Here is an 8589-nt window from a genome sequence, read left to right on the forward strand (position 1 = left end):
ATCTCTGATTTCTTATAGATCTGTAATCCTGTTAAGACTAATGGAGTGGATCCTGAAATCTACAGGCTTATGCTTTTCCCCTTCGCTGTAAGGGACAGAGCTAGGTTATGGCTGGATTCTCAGCCTAAGGAAAGCCTAGACTCTTGGGAAAAGGTGGTCAATGCATTCTTGACCAAGTTCTTCCCACCTCAGAAGCTGAGCAAGCTCAGGGTGAAAGTTCAGACCTTCAGGCAGAAAGAGGGAGAATCCCTCTATGAAGCCTGGGAGAGGTACAAGCAATTGATCAAAAAGTGCCCTCCTAACATGATTTCAGACTGGACTATGTTAGATATCTTCTATGATGATCTCTCTGAATTATCGAAGATGGCTTTAGACCACTCTACTGGTGGATCACTCCACTTGAAGAAAATGCCTGAAGAGGCACAAGAACTCATTGACATAGTTGCTAACAACTAGTTCATGTACACTTCTGAGAGGAACCCTATAAGCAATGGGGTAGCTCAGAAGAGAGGAGTCCTAGAAGTTGATACTCTGAATGCCATAATAGCTTAGAATAAGAACTTAACCCAAGAGATCAATATGATCTTTCATCATCTGACTGGATCACAAGCTGAAGCTGACAACACTCAAGAAGCCTCTCATAAAGGAGAGGCATATGATCTAGATCAACCCATGATGGATGAGGTTAACTATTTGGGAAATTCTTTAGGAAATCCCAATAATGAGCTTTATGGAAACACCTACAACCCATCATGGAGGAATCATCCCATCTTTTCATAGAGGGATCAATAGAAGCCTTAGCAAGATTTTAATAACAACCAAGATGGAAGAACCCAAAATAGGTTTAATAATAGACCACTTCCACCTTCTCAGCGAGAGATGGAGACTTCTAAGCAGAGCCTATCTGACCTAGCCACTATAGTCTCCAATCTCTCTAAAACCACTCATAGTTTCATTACTGAAACAAGATCCTCCATTAGAAATTTTGAGGTACAGATTGGTCAGCTGAGTAAGAGAATCTATGAGACTCCTCCTAACACTCTTCTTAGTAACACTGAAGTAAACCCAAGAGAAGAGTGCAAGGCCATCACTGTAGAAGTTGAGGCCGAAACGGAAGACAAGAAGCTTGCATTGAATGCCAGCAAGGGAGTAGCTGGGCATTCAACACCCAAGGAGGAGTAGTTATTGGCGTTCAACACTAGTAATAGAGTAGAGACTGGGCGTTCAACGCCCAAAGAGGAACAAATCGTGGCGTTGAACGCCAGAATAGGAGTATCTGGGCATTCAACGCCCACTAAGGACTCCATTGTTAAAGAACCAAAAGAAACCAGCACGCATGAGGAGATCATAGAGGTTCCCTTGAATGCTTAGTTACAGATTATAGACTCTTAAGAATACTCTTCCTCTAATGAGGAAGAAGAAACTAGCGAAGAGCAAGTTGCTCGGTACTTAAGACTTCTGATGAAGCTGAATGCCAAATTATCTGGAACAGAGACATTGGAGGAAGAACCTCCAGTGCTTACCAAGGAACTCAATGCCTTGGTTCAGAAGAAACTACCTCAGAAGCTGCTGGATCCGGGATGCTTCCTAATTCCCTACACCATAAGGACATTTACCTTTGAGAAAGCATTATGTGACCTAGGGTCAAGCATAAACCTTATGCCTCTCTATGTAATGGAGAAACTGGGAATCTTTGAGGTGTAAGCTGCCAAGATCTCATTAGAGATGGCAGACAAGTCACTGAAAAAGGCAAATGGTCTGGTAGAGGATGTCTTAGTAAAGGTTAAAAACTTTTACATCCCTGCAAATTTTATAATCTTAGATACTGGAGAGGACGAGGATAAATCCATCATCCTTGGAAGACCTTTCTTAGCTACAGCCAATGCCATAATTGATGTGGTGAAGGGAGAGCTAATTCTGTAATTATGGGAGGATCACATCTTATTTAAGATGCCCAAACCTAACTCCTCCCCTAAGGGAGAGACAACTGTACAACACTTAGTGTTCCAACCCTCTCTCTCAGTGCAAAGCTATACAGAGCCCTCAGACACCAAATCTAAGTTTGGTGTTGTGAAACCATCCACAAGGACTAAGGATAAGGGTAATGAAAAGAAGGTACCTAAAGGCTGGAGGGATAAGAAAATCCCTACTGAAGGCCTCTCACCTGGTATGAGAGTTGTTTTCATAGACAACCCAGTGATTCCGCACACTGTGAACAAGATCTTGTCTCTAGAACACATGGAACTTATCCATGAGAGCACAAGAAAGAAGTTCAATGTAAGGGGGTGACATTCTAAGCCCCTATCCGTCTCGGTAAAGGAGCTAACCGTCAAGCTAGTGACATTAAAGAAGTGCTTGTTGGGAGGCAACCCAACCATAACTAGAGTCTTCCTATTTTTCCTTAAGTTTATTTACCTAATATTAGTTTATTTTCATAATTATTTTTTTTAAGTTGTGATCATGTGCAATAGCTAGAACAGAGATAAAGACATCCAGAGATGGAAGCAGAACACCTTAGAGTACACCCTTTGCTGGCGTTGAACGCTAGACAAGGAGGCAAAAAGGGCGTTCAACGCCCCAATGGGTAAGGAAGCTGGCGTTGAATACCACACAGGGAGAAGTGTGGGCGTTCAACGCCCATGAGGGAGCAGCATTACTGGCGTTGAATGCCAGCCATGGAGTAGAGGCTGGGCGTTCAACGCCCTATATGGAGTAGGAAGCTGGCGTCGAACACCAGCCAGGGAGCAGAGGCTAAGCGTTCAACGCCCACAAAGGGGTAGGAAATTCGAATTTCCTAGCCCCTCAGGACCAGTAGGTCCCAGAGAATCTCCACCTACCCTATTATCTTTTCTCTCTATCTCCATTATTTTCTTATTCTTCTACTTTATTCTTCCCTTTTATTCATATTTGCTCGAGGATGAGCAAAGCTTTTAAGTTTGGTGTTGGAAAAGCCTTGCTTTTTGCTTTCTATTTACACTTATGGCACCCAAAGTCGGAGAATCCTCTAGAAAGAGAAAAGGAAAAGCCATAGCTCCTGCCTCCGAACCTTGCGAAAGGGAGAGATTCCTTACTAAGGCCCATCAAGACCACTTCCATCAAGTAGTGGCAAAGAAGAGGGTGATTCCCGAAGTCCCCTTTAGACTAAAAAAGAATGAGTACCAGGAGATCCAACAAAAAATCCGGAGAAGAGGTTGGGAAGTTCTGACCAACCCTATCCCGGAAGTTAGAATCTTAATGGTGTAAGAGTTTTATATCAATGCGTGGATCACCAAAAATCATGACACTAGTGTGAACCCACACCCCAAAAATTGGCACACCATAGTCCGAGGGCGTCTCTTGGATTTCAGCCTGGAAAGTGTAAGGTTGGCACTCCATCTACCATTAATGCAAGGAGACCCACACCCTTATACTAGAATAGTCAATTTTGATCAAAGGCTATACCAAGTCCTTTCAGATATTTGTGTGGAAGGAGCACAATGGAAAAGGGATACTCATGGCAAGCCTATCCAACTAAGAAGGCTTGACCTCAAGCCCGTAGCTAGAGGATGGTTGGAGTTCATCCAACGCTCTATCATCCCTACTAGCAACTGGTCCGAAGTGACCATTGACCGAGCTATCATGATTCACTGCATCATGCTTGGGGATGAGGTGGAGGCACATAAGGTGATACCTCAAGAGCTGTACAAGGTGGCATTAAAGACCTCCACTCAAGCAAGGTTGGCATTCCCTCACCTCATATGTCACTTATGCAATTCAGCTGCAATTGTCATAGAAGGAGACATTTCCATTGAGGAGGACAAACCCATCCCTAAAAGAAGGATGGAGCATGTTAGAGAGCCGGCACATGAACCACAGCAAGAGCATGTGGAGCTGCCTCAACAAGAAATCCCTGAGATGCTTCAAGGGATGCATTTTCCTCCCCAAGGATATTGGAATCAATTGAATACTTCTCTAGGAGAATTAAGCTCCAATATGGATCAGCTGAGGATGGAACACCAAGAACATTCCACCATCCTCCATGAAATAAGAGAAGATCAAAGAGCTATGAGGGAAGAGCAACAGAGACAGGGGCATGACATAGAAGAAATCAAGCGCTCTATTAGATACTCTAGAGGAAGCAGTAGCCCCCATGACTAAGGTGGTCACGTTCCATATCCCCCTTTGTTCATGTTTTTTTTCTGTTTTCCATTGTATTTCATTGTTTGTTTCCTGTTTCTAAGTGCATGATCTTCCTTTGTTTTGTCTTAAGCTATGAAATATTCCATGCATCTCTCACTATACACTACAAGAAAAAAGGCCTATGGCCACGCTTTTTTTTGCTACGCTTTAAAAGCGTGGCCAAAAGTGGTCTATGGCCAAGCTTTTGTGAGGGTGGTGCTTGAATAGAGATTTGGCCACATTTTTTTTGCTATGCTTCAAAAGCGTGGCGAAAAGGGCCAATGGCCATGCTTTTATGAGGGTGGCAGTTGATGCGAGATTTAGCCACGTTTTTTTTGCCACGCTTATAAAGCGTAGCCATAGAGAGATTTTGGCACGCTTTTAAAGCGTGGTAACAGGGTTTTATTATTGTGGCGTTTGAAAAGCGTAGCCGTTTTCCTACAAGCCTTTTGGCATGCTTTAAAAGCGTGGCCAAAAGGTTACCCCAGAAAAAAAAATACAAAATGCTTGTATACCCTTCAAATTAAAATTTTTGAGTCTTATAACTTAAACTTTTGAAATTAAATACTCAAAAGCTCGTATATCCTTCTTCATTCAAAGACCCTAACGCTAACTCCTCCTTCTTCAAACAATAAGCCCTAACTCCGACGACACTCCGGCGAGGAACCACTCCTGCGACGATGACACTCCAACGAAGAACTACTCCGACGACACTCTGTGAAGAACGTAGCTGCGCTCGCAATGCCTCCATCGGCAATCCCTCTTTCGGTACCCTTAACCCTAATTCTGTGGTGACTCTCTAGCGGTGATTCCCTCCACTCAGTTGCTGTCGCAAACCCGTCGTCGATGCTCCCTTTACCGCCACTCCCTTTTGTTTATGTAAACCCTAACTCCTTCGGCGCCGCTCCCTTCTGTTCTCATTCCGTTCTTTTATTTCTTTTCCTATTTCACACTTTCAGTCATCAATTTTCATAGAATGCTATAGTGCTATATTAGGGTAACCACCACATTATGTGTATATATATGTGAGAAAACATAGGAAGTGGATAACAGGGACTAGGGGAGTTAACGAGGCAACAAATGTTGTAACTAACTTTCCAAATTGCAAGTTAGGGGAGGGGTGGGATTCTCATGATTGAGGTGAGTGAGGAGGATATTTAGGGTGCAGGAGATGGTGAGGGAATCATTTAAACTGTTGGAATAGGAGAATCAACGCTCTGGAAAGCTTGATACTATCACGGTTTCTTTCATTTTTCTCAAATTTTATAGTTTAGGAGGCCACACTGGTTTTGGTTTAAATCTCAGTTTCTGCTACTGTTTCGTCTCTTTTCCCCATTTAAATACCATTTGTTATATCTAGTTTCGTCAAAATCTAATTTGACTGTCACTATTTCAGGTGTAAAAAATAGAAGAGGTTGTGCCTCCTATTCTCACCAAGTTAGGCAAGGTAATGTTGTGCTTGTTTTCTTTTGATAAACAATCTAATACAAGGTGGTCTATGCTTAATGACTTATAGTAGTCAATGGTCTATTGGTAATCAATAAGCATTCCCATAAAATAATGAATTTAAAGTGCTTTGTTGACCTTTTGGAAACTTCTAATTCAATGGCATCACTCCACCATTCTTGGTAAATTTCATTTCTAAAGTTGCTTAGTTTAAAAGAAAGAGGTAATATAGATTTAAATGATGGAGAGCTGTAGCAACCATGCAGTTCTGTTTTTGTTCCATTGTATTTACTTTGCTTATTTCTTGCCCCACACGATCGATCCTTGAATCTGGATAACACTGGTTCACATTTTAGTTTTGTTCTGTCTGGGTTCTATTTATGCTTTTTCTTATATATATATTGAATAAACTATCATTTGGATGTTATGCGGCGGGACATTTTGTTAGATTTCTGCAGTTTAATTGATGAACCGTATATAGTTGTACTCTTTGCTATCTTGCTATTAAGGTCATTTTTCCTTTTATAGTGATTAAATTTGAGATATTCTATGGTGGTAGGTTAAAAACCCCTAGACTCTCCAGGCGTTCATCGATCTTAGCTTCTTGCTTCTTTGTAAGTCCTATTCTTATTACTTTCTTTTATTTATTTCCTATTTCACACTTTCAGTCATCGATTTTCCTATTTCTTTTCCTATGGTTAAATAGGATTTGAAAAGTTTTAAAACCTTCGAAGAATATGCGTGGACTTACCCGCTGATAAAGAACGCATCACAGGGTAGGTACAATGTCTTTTGGAAACCCTATTATGTTTATTGGATTTGATGAAATAGAATTCTATATTTGATTGAAGTTTAATTTAAGTAGCAAGTCTCTGTAATCAAACCGGTGCATATGAGTTGGTTATGGCTATGTTGTGTTGAATGTGTTAGTTGAATTGATTTATTTTTTTGGTTAATATTATTTTTGGGTGCTATGAAATTATAAAATAGAATAGAATTGATATTATTAAACTTTGAGTTGATTTAATTTTGTGTTGTGTTGAATTAAAAAGCTGTATTCCTCTTGAAAGTTGAAACCAAGCTAATACTATTGTTTTAACTCTTTCCTAGTAGTCAATAGCCATTTGGTTTAAATATGCATGTAATGTTGTTACAAAGAATTTGATCCATGTTACTTATCAAGCCTAAAATATGTTTTGTTTTGTTGGTTAAGTTCACAACTATAACAGGTTTTGGGATCATGTTTCTGTGTCTGAAATGGGAAAATTCTTGGTTTTTCAGCTGCTGCCTCTGCTTTTTTTATTTTTTTAACCTGTCCTTTTGCTTTCTTTTTCTCTAATGTATGTGTTTTTTGAAGCCTCACAAACTTTAATTTCAAGTTTCAGGCTTTTTTTTCTTTGGGGAGAGGAGAGAGAGGAGAGGAGAGGAGAGGTTGTTTAGACTAGAATTGAATACTACTTCTTATTTCTTTCTTTTTCATTTAAAAAAAATATTTTTGAAGTAGTTGGTATTAAATATGCTTCCTTTTAAATTATTTTCTTTTTAGCTTCTTTCATAAAGTAAGGATTGTTGGGACTTCTTAGTTCTACAGTTTTTAAAAAAGGTCACTGCTTTGCACTTACTGAGTTATCTTACAACTTCTTATATTAAATAAATTACATTAATGAAGTACTGTATCTATCAAGTAGCTGTGCAAGGAATAATGGTCACTAGAGTACATTTATGGGTCCATATAGTATTTAATGTGAACTAATAATCTTCTTGTGTCAGTGTGTTCTGAAGGGTCAAGTAAATAGTGATCACATTTTTTCTTTATATGGTTAGGAATTCGGAGAGGTGATAAATTCTTACATGTTGAGCGTATTTATGTACTTTTTGATAATTATCTTAAGACAGAAATTCAAATACTACAAGATATATATAAAGTTATTTGGAGATAAAATTAGATATAAAATAGACAAGATATCTCCTCAAAAATTCACTGAACATAATTTTATACATGTTTCAACAGTATATAGAAGTACTATTTTTTTTCTTTTTGTGTTAAAAAAATAATGGATATTTGTGTAACACTAAGTAATTATTCTACAGAGTTTATATAAGTAAGAGAAAGGTAGTTATCTTGTTTGTGAATAATAATGCATTCTTCTCTTATTGGGTGGTAGTTGAAAACGTGGTCTAGGTTGTTGGGTGCTATTTGTTCGGTTGTTTTTTAAGTATATTGTAAAATGTGCTACTTCTTTTTCTTGCTTCCATTTCAGCTTTTAGATTCAAGTGAAATATTTAAATGATTTTGGCAAGAGATATGTTTTTCTATTAATTATTTTGGATACTGATGTGTGAATAGTTTTAAAAGAAATATTCCAAGTCAATAAAGCATGATAGAATTTAGTAGAGTATTATATTCTTGTTTCTTTTAGGCTGAAAAATATTATTGGCTGTGTGAGTGATTATTGAATAATGCAAGAATATCTTCATGAATTGATTTTGATCAATCTAATATTAAACTCTTTGTTTTCTAGCTAATTGTGGAAAATTACGTCACTTATAGTTATTTTATGATGAAGATAGAATTACATAGATTACCTAGTTGCTGTTGCATCTAATATTGGCAAATATTATCATGAAATTAAATAGCACTCTTTTTAATTTTTGTTTATCTTAGACATGATTTCAGGGTTTGTGTTAGATGTTTTCTCGACCCATTCCCATTAAAGAGTAAGACAACTCATAAGAAACGTAAAATAAAAACTATTTAGGAATGCACTTTTCCTTGTCTTTGTCTTCTCTTAAGGGGCCACTCTCACCCTGGTTGAAGATGAGAATTAAAATTCTCAAAAGAGTTTATATTCATGTATTTTTTATGTTTTAAAGTAAGAAAAAAATTTAACTCTCAAGAGAATTTTAATTTTATGCTCTCCAACAGGCTTACTTTCTACTTAAAAGAAAAATTTTATTTGAAAAAGAGAAGTAAGATGCATGAAC

General features: G+C 38.3%; 1 non-coding gene across 1 annotated transcript; it reads right to left on the reverse strand.

Annotated features, from left to right (window-relative positions):
- Positions 1 to 201: 201 nt before the first annotated feature.
- Positions 202 to 310, reverse strand: LOC148544934 (small nucleolar RNA R71). The gene has a single exon (XR_015902004.1). It is a non-coding gene; the product is annotated as a small nucleolar RNA R71 (small nucleolar RNA).
- Between the last annotated feature and the right edge of the window lie 8279 nt (positions 311 to 8589).

This window comes from Arachis ipaensis, chromosome B9 (assembly GCF_059453495.1).
Source record: "Arachis ipaensis isolate K30076 ecotype BB chromosome B9, ASM5945349v1, whole genome shotgun sequence".
Taxonomy (NCBI): domain Eukaryota; kingdom Viridiplantae; phylum Streptophyta; class Magnoliopsida; order Fabales; family Fabaceae; genus Arachis; species Arachis ipaensis.